Source organism: Mytilus californianus, unplaced genomic scaffold (assembly GCF_021869535.1).
Source record: "Mytilus californianus isolate M0D057914Y unplaced genomic scaffold, xbMytCali1.0.p SCAF_4, whole genome shotgun sequence".
Lineage (NCBI taxonomy): Eukaryota > Metazoa > Mollusca > Bivalvia > Mytilida > Mytilidae > Mytilus > Mytilus californianus.
In genome coordinates, this window is record NW_026262690.1 from 76,131,778 (window position 1) to 76,140,640 (window position 8,863).

Genomic DNA, 8,863 nt, shown 5'->3' on the forward strand with positions numbered 1-8,863 from the left:
AACGCCTCGTCCTTTTTCTAAAAACGTTCATCGGAAGATACCAAGACCTTGTTGATTAATATTCCGTATCAACTTCACAAATAATTCATGATGGTCTTGAAGTATAGGTTCTAGGTACTGACGTTGTTCATCATCTTAATTACGTGTTTTAGTGTTCTTTGTATGTGTCTTTGTATATTGTTAACCTTTACTGTTTAGTCCATGTTTGGTAATATCCTTTTGGCGTGGCTCGGTATTTATACAGCCATTGTGTTATTGTGCTATGGTCAATTTTTGTACTCTTGTCTTCAATTTTGCTTATGTGCTTTGCCTATAGTGTGTCTATATGCCATTTTGTTTTTCTTTGTTGAAATAGTTATTTGTTTTATAGTGATTAATATTATAACACAAAATTGAATGTTGACTGCCGTACCCTAATTTTTGTCATTTTACCTAATATTATGTCTCTTTGTTTTGCTCACACATTGTTGTCAATATAATGGAGTTTTATGCGACTGTCATACAAGTGAGAGGTTTAACTAGATATAACACCAGGTTCAATCCACCATTTTCTACATAAGGAAATGCCTGTACCAAGTCAGGAATATGACAGTTGTTTTCCATTCGTTTGGTGTGTTTGAGCTTTTGATTTTGCCATTTGATAAAGGACTTTCCGTATTGAATTTTCCTTAGAGTTCGGTATTTTTGATATTTTACTTTTTTTTTAAACAGTTTTTAAGGCGAAATAGAGGGGAATCTGATTATGACCAACCATTTCATGATGAATAATAGAAATTATTATACCTCAGTATGTTTTTTCTATATAAAACAGAATAAAATATCTTTGCTATTTCATTCCACAGACTATTTGCCAGTCAATAGTTTCAAAGACTATTATCCCGTGAAATCCTTAGTATCTCTTTTTCAGAAAAAATGATAAAGGTTTTTGACTTGTCAAATCAATAATCAGTAATTTAAAAGCTGATTAATTCTATTATTTTCAAGTCTATAAGGTTCGCCTTAAATCAATAGAGTACTTGAAACTTAAAAAAAAAAGAGAATTGGAAAAGGAAAAAACTTTATTTAAGTTTAGACTTCAGATGTATTTCAACGTACTCCGCTGAATTTCTGTTAGATGATTAGTTAGTGATGAGATAGTCAGCAAAATGAGCAGAAGCTTTCCCTGTATATTGTTTGATCACCTTGTCTTGCATCGTGGACCATTTCAACAACATCTCCTTTTCCAAATTCAATGACAGCGTTCACTGAACCCATTTCAGCTCCTCCTCGTGCATCATGACCAAACCCAATTACATTCTTATTTTTCATCATGAAACTATGCAAGTCCTTGGTGTGCAATGACATCAAAGTTGCAGTGAAATAATAAAGTCATTTTACTGGAGCTGTAAATGTACCATCAATGTTGTTATAACCATAGCCTAGAGTGGTGTACATTTTATCATTTACCACTGTTTTTACACCATTTAGTAGTTGATTTTTTGTTAAAGTTTCATAGAAAGCCACATCTGTAAATTAATTATAATGAGATCAAAATTTGTGTAGACATAGGAAGTTAAAGTAATGTTTAAAACGGACTATAAATGGTTTTCAAGGGTTACTATCAACATCAAAACGGTCTGTTTGATATAAATTTTTCACAAATATCCTATACTGTTATTTTTTCATACTATAGAATTACATCGTTATAAATGGGTAAGCGCCATATTGCATATTGTGATTATGGCAAATAAATATTTTCAATAATTTGCAACAATAGCAATTTCGTTGTAAACAAAAAAGCAGGAAATTCAGTACATTTGTCAAGTTGTGCGAAGTGTTTATTTCATCGGAAACCCGACGTATTTCGAATGTATGTAACCATTTTTTTTTTTTGCAAAACAGTGACAAATTGTGTATCAAGCTCTGGAACATCAGAACTATTCAATGCAGAATAGTGAAATGAAATATGAGAAATGCTGCATGTTTAACGGCAATAAAATTGTTTCAATAAAGATACATGTATTTCCTTACTAAAATGATAATTTTTGATATGTTGTTTTTCTATATTTGTATTATATTTTTACTTGGTATTGTTTTGCCTCTTGTAAGTTTTTTTCAATACACTAATACTTTTCATCCTTAGGTTAGAAAGACAGATTAAATAACTATAGTATAATATAATTTTGACCCCAAAGTTTTTTTTACATCGGAGGTCATTATCTATCAGCGAAACAAAAAAAACGTCCCGTGACAGCCTCTTTCAAATTAAATTTTGGTAAACAAATACGGACTAGAGTGTTCGCATTATTTTTTTTTTTTTTTTCATTTCGTGCAAACTAAACTGAATTGGCTTCAAAATGTAAAATAACTGTACCTATATTATTTTCGGACGAAAAATTCAACATGATGCCATAACTTATGTAAGGTGGCATATGAATATGGTGTACTGCAGTCATCTTACAATGTGGCGGACTAAGAGCTACTTATTTATAAAAAGGTCAGTAAAAGAAGACATATACTGCATGTCTAACGACTACGGCGTCACCGCAGCTGATATGAACTCTTATTTTTTCACTTGCAAGCAAAAGGTGTAACTACAAAGGACCATGCACAACATGCACAAAAGCAATGGTACCTTATGGAAATAAATAAAAGTTTAAGAATATAAATAGTGATTATAAATGACTTTGTCATCAATATTTATCATATTTTTTTACTTTTACATTATAATAAATAAATGTTCGTGTTAGCATTTGTGGTATGTAGGTATTTTGGTTAGTAAAGTTTGGTTAAAGTAGTGTGCCATGACGAGAAACGCCTCCCCGTGGTTGGCCTTGACGTCACGGAATGTTTCGTATGCGTTTTCGAAAAATTACTTATATGGTCTATATACTCATATGATCCGACCATACGCGTATGGTCGAACCATGTGAATATACGGATACTGTCATGGTCATACGCGCACGGTTCAAATACTCATATATATATATATATTACTGGTAGACATATTTTTACATTCGGAAAGCAAAGATGCTAGATGACTATTATACGTAATGTAGATATGTGATTTACTTACATGTACTTTTGGCTAGGATCATAGCAGTCAAACCAAAACATACCATAACAAATCGACAACTCTGGAATATGTTCATATTGAAAGTACAGAGAAGTGAAAGACTAAATCGAAATACTTAACGGATAAATATCATGTATATAATATTGATGTGTTGAACATGTGTTAGGTCATATTACATTTTAATGACTTGCACATGTTTGGAGGACTTTGTTACCGTAGTAGGATAGAAATGGTTTCAACTCATATACTTTGATTTTGCATAGTAATGGAAAAATGTATAACCAAAGCCAAAAGAATAATTAAAGTAATAAGGAACGACCAACAAAACTAGTAACGGTAGTTACCCTAAAACAGGCCATGGTAAACTATATTAATTGAAAATCCACGAATCTTTATTGGACAAAACAATAAAAAAAAGTACTATTGGTTTATAGTAAGCTATTGTTTATCCAAAGTTGTTTTACGAATATATAAATCAATTGAAAGAGAAGTCAAGAGATCTGAAGGGAAATAAAAACTATGTAAATGGACAAAAATCATTGGTTAATATAAAAATAAGAAGATGTGGTATAATTGCAAACGAGACAACTCTCCACAAGAGACCAAATGACACAGAAATTAACAACTATAGGTCACCGTTCGGCCTTCAACAATGAGCAAAACCCATACCGCATAGTCCGCTATAAAAGGCCCCGAAATGACAAATGTAAAACAGTTCAAACGAAAAAACTAACGGCCTAATTTATGTACAAAATAATGAACGAAAAAACAAATATGATACACAGAAACAAACAACAACCACTGCATTACAGGCTCCTGACTTGGGACAGGCACATACCGACTCGGTGGCGGGGTTAAACATGTTAGCGGGCACCGAACCCTCTCCCTAACCTGAGACAGTGGTGTAACAGTACAACATAAGAACAAACTTTAAAAATCAGTTAAAAAGGGTCAACTCATCAGATGGATACAAACAGAAATACATGTAACAAAAAAAAGAGTGGACGTGGCAGGGTACTTATACATCCCCACAACAAAAAGACACTAATTACAGATCTGAGAGTACTCGCAGTTACTGACAACTAAAAGCCTATAACAATTAATAAAATATTCATGCATCTAAGACTAAAATATCAATCAGTACACATCCAACATCCAATGAATTTAGTGTAAAGACGTCATTAACAGTCTTGTGCAATGCCAAGATACAGGTATCGACAGATTGTAGAGCCATGAATGTGCATATGTATATAAAATAATATTCAGTTTGATTTTAAGTACATATGAATATGTGAAGACAAAACTAGTTTTGTGAGTATTAACCACTCTCCGGCAGTAATCAGTCCAAAAGAAGTAAATACAATGATACACACCATAATTATACTTTAACAGAGGCAAACAAAATATAGCATATGCCAAAACACATAATTAACAGCGCCTGCTGATGATTCGTAGCCTGACCGGTTTCGGTCCTTTACGAACCTTCTTCAGAGGCAGAATGATAGATTGATAGATGCAACCGATTTAAATAGATTCGGTATCCAGCGGAAGAAAGACTAGTAAAGTTTTGGCTTATGATTTGCCGAAATATCAAGTCTAAGGCCACACCAATTTGATTCCTATTTCTTTGGATTTTCCCGCTCCTGTTTTGGAGAAATTGACCTTTCAATAAAAAAAATAATTACCGCTTCCGCAAATTTCCGGAAAGTCCCTTAACAATTGGCAAAATCAAAAGGTCAAACACATCAAACGAATGGAAAATAACTGTCACATTCCTGGCTTGGTACAGGCATTTTCTTTTGTAGAAAATGGTGGATTAAACCTGGTTTTAAAACTAGCTAAACCTCTCACTTGTATGACAGTCGCATAAAATTCCATTATATTGACAACAATGTGTGAACAAAACAAACAGACATAATAGGTAAAAATGTCAAAAATAGGGGTACAGCAGTCAACATTGTGTTATAATCTCAATCACTATAAAAACAAACAAACGCACGTGTGATAAATCGATTTATAAATAAAAGGTCAAAAATCGGGATGCCAACATGCAGTTGTGTCAGCTCATTGCCGTGGAGAAGTAGTTATTGAACACACAGTTATCCGAAATGCATCTCGTTTTACATTTGAAGACCTAGCCTGTTCTAGGAGGCAAAAATTCAAAATCTTTCTTTAGATGACACAATCACATCAATATTTGTTAGAACCATCGTCATCCCCGATCCTTGTTTCAACAGGCAAAGACCTCTCTATCTTGGATGAAATTAATTACAAATTCCCATGAACTTTTTTAAAAATCACAGAATTATTTTATATTGATGAAACCCCATATCCCCTTGTATTTCTATTGGCATGCAAGCACAACTCTTTTATAAGTAGAAATTTAAGAGTTCCAACGTACGAGATCAAGGTGGTGGTATTGTGATTGGCATGCTCATAATTGTAACTGGTTCAACCACTTCTAGTTAAGCTAAATAGTTTTAAATGCATCGCAGCTTTTAGGAGCAAAAGGAAAGAATATTTTGCTCAGTCAGAATAATGCCTGTGAATGTGGTTACTTGTATTTTAAGGGAATAGTTTAATACATTGAGATCTACATGCATAGCAATATAACTATCTTACTTAGGATGCTGTTTAAGTACAAAGCAAAAAATATTCACCTCACTCATTATGTTGATCCTACATATGGATAAATAGTTCCAACGGGATGTCAAGCGGCCAATAAACAATTATCATTACCATATAATGAAAACAAGTATATCAAAAAATATTTAATATCTTTCAGGGGCATTTTTTTGGGATACATACACATATTTTAATTTTATTCTATGGAACGCCACAGCTGTCTTATGTGGAACTCTGATATTACTTTATGTTGTTTTATTATTACTTGATGATATTTTGTCTTTACTTAATATGGTTTTGACATTACGTAATGATGTTTTGATATAACTCAATATGGAATAGTCATTACTTAATGATATTTCGATATTACATGATATGGTTTCGTATTGACTTGATATAGTTTTGTCATTACTCAATATGGTTTTGTCATTACTCGATGTGGTTTCACCATTATTTAATGTGGTTGTGTCATTAGTCAATGTGGTTTTAACATTACTTGATGTGAATGTGCCTTAACGTTATGTAGTTGTTTCATTACATGATGTGGTTTTGTTATTTTGTAATGATGATTTGCCTATTCTTTATATGGTTTTAACATTACGCAATGATGTTTCAAAATTTGACGATTTTACACTACATGATGTGTTTGTTTCATTGTTTGATGTGGTCCTGTCATTCTTTGATGTGGTTATCCCATTACTTGATGAGGTAAAATCACGTGACCAATTCAGAAAAACCTGTTCTTTTTTTTAGATAGATTTCCATGTTGTATGTGCCTTGGATGAGTGTGGCCATCCATCGAATTAGAGTTCAAATTAAAGTTCGGGTTACTGTTTGAGTTAAACTTTGAGTTAGTCTTCGATTTCGAATTCAAGTCATTATTAGAATTAAAGTTTTAGTTAGCATTGAGTTTCGAGTTGGACTTTGAGTTTGAGTCATATTTAAAGGTAGAGTTCTAGTTACAACATTAAATTTGAGTCACTTTTTGAGGTAGAGTTTGAGTAAGATTCGAATTTAAGTCTCATTTAGATTAATTAAGATTTTGAGTTGAAATTCGAGCTATCTTATATGAGTTCGTAATTAAATTTTCTATCGCGGAACAAGGACTTTTGCTCGGGCTCCGAAATGTTACAGTATACAAACGCAACATAGAAGTTGAAATAAAGTTAGATGTGGTGTGATTTACAATGAGACAACTATCCAACAGAGTTTAAATGCAATGGATGTAAGAAATCATATATAGGCAACCGTACAGTCTTCAACACACCGTATAGTCAGCTACAAAAGGCCACCATGCACCATGTGAAAAAATTCAAACGAAAAAACAAACGGTCTTATTTATAAATGAACAATCTACAAAAAAAAAATGACACACATTTATACAACGACGACAATTGAACTTCATGCTCCTGACTTGGGGCAGGTACATAAAGAAAGTGCACGTGGCGGAGTTTATGTATGTGAGCGCTAAATTCTTACCGTACATCAGACTGTTACAGTTGTGTAACAGCACAACACGAGAAAAATAAGTAAACTAGACAAAGTGATGCCCCCGCACTCAACTCATTTAACCGCTTATACCCCAAAAATGACAAAAAAAGTTCAATTATCTCCCAAAAGAGCAAAAGATAATAAAAATAAAAATCCTGACCACATGCACACCTTCAATACATGAACAAACAGACAGTAAAGAGAAAACTTCCTAGAATTCAAACTGTAGGAGGAGTTATGCGGAATAACTATATACCCATAATGGGACGGACAGACGGACGGACGGACGGACGGACGGACAGGGGTAAAACAATATGCCCCCCCCCCCCCAACTTTCAGTTGCGGTTGCATACAAAACAGTTTCATTTGGCTGTTTCAATAGATCGGTATGACTGGGTAATATAAATCCATCGGGGTGATCTCGGATGCTCCAGAAAGGCACCCGTCGTGTTATTCGAAAAAGTACAAACCCAGTGATTTGGTTTTATTTGGTAGTTTACATTCAAGGAAAAGATGACGGTTTTGTGGTTACGACCACTGGAACATGTCCGTCGTCACATATGAAACAGATATTCCAAAAAGTTTATTTTTCAATTAGTGCGAGGTAGATCAGGGAATTCAATTGATTACAAATAAAAGATTGATATTCGTATAAGTTCTAATGATCATTTACGCTAAAAAATATTCGGAGAATTCTTATTTTATAGTATTGATGCTTTGTCGCTTAGTCCGAGCCCCCCTCCCCCCGTTTCCCTGTAACTTTAGTGTGAGTTGATTTGAAGTGTTTCATTTGTTAACAATAAAGTTCAAGTCTTTTGATGTGTGTCGAGCCTGCGACATCAATGTAGCGGCAGTGAGACACAACAAACCTATATTTCGTCGTCGATAGTGGCGTCGGCGTCTCCATCTCCACTTTGTTATTTCTATTGAGTTTAACCTTTCATTATACATGTTACTAAACATGTATGCCATGTATATTACTTTTAGGATATCATACTGGATTTGTTTACCTCGACTATTGTATCTGTATTTATATTGTATGTTTCTCTGTAAACTTTTATTTAGTTTTTAGAGAATAAAGTATCTATCTATCTATCTATCTCTAGATCGTTATATTATATATTTTATTGTGAAACTACCCCTTTACAACGGGGGCAAGCGCCAGCGGGGTACTGACACCTGCGTCATGAAAAAAACAAAAAAACATCGTAGTATTTACAAACAACATTATATGATTGTAAGTTAAATGGTACAAGATGCTTGCAAATATTTAAAAGTCTAATAAATACATTTACGCTAAAATATCATAATACATTGGTTATTTCGTAAAAGTACATTACAGTAACAATTTCATATGCATATATAATTGGGAATCTTTCGTCCATAAAAGATTAAAAATTTCAATCTTAAAACTAAAAACGTTCGCACAAAGTTCAAGATATTATACATTAGAAATTTTATCAAGTAGAAAAGAACGTTCATTCATAACGTCTACAAGGTATTTTTTCACGATCTTATCTAAACTATTACCTAAGTCTGGAGAATACAAGTAACCCAGATCACCTATCATGAACTGTATTTGTGTTAAGGGCGGCAACTCTGAAAAACAGATATCCATTTTTAAACTCTCGAAACATGCTTGTGTGTCAGTACTCGTTCTTTTCCTGATAGCCGAGAAAGAAGGACAATCTA

The 8,863-nt window shown here is 33.4% G+C and overlaps 1 pseudogene; it reads right to left on the minus strand.

Moving 5' to 3' along the window:
* Positions 1–1,058: 1,058 nt before the first annotated feature.
* Positions 1,059–3,137, minus strand: LOC127738558 (complement C1q tumor necrosis factor-related protein 3-like; annotated as a pseudogene).
* Between the last annotated feature and the right edge of the window lie 5,726 nt (positions 3,138–8,863).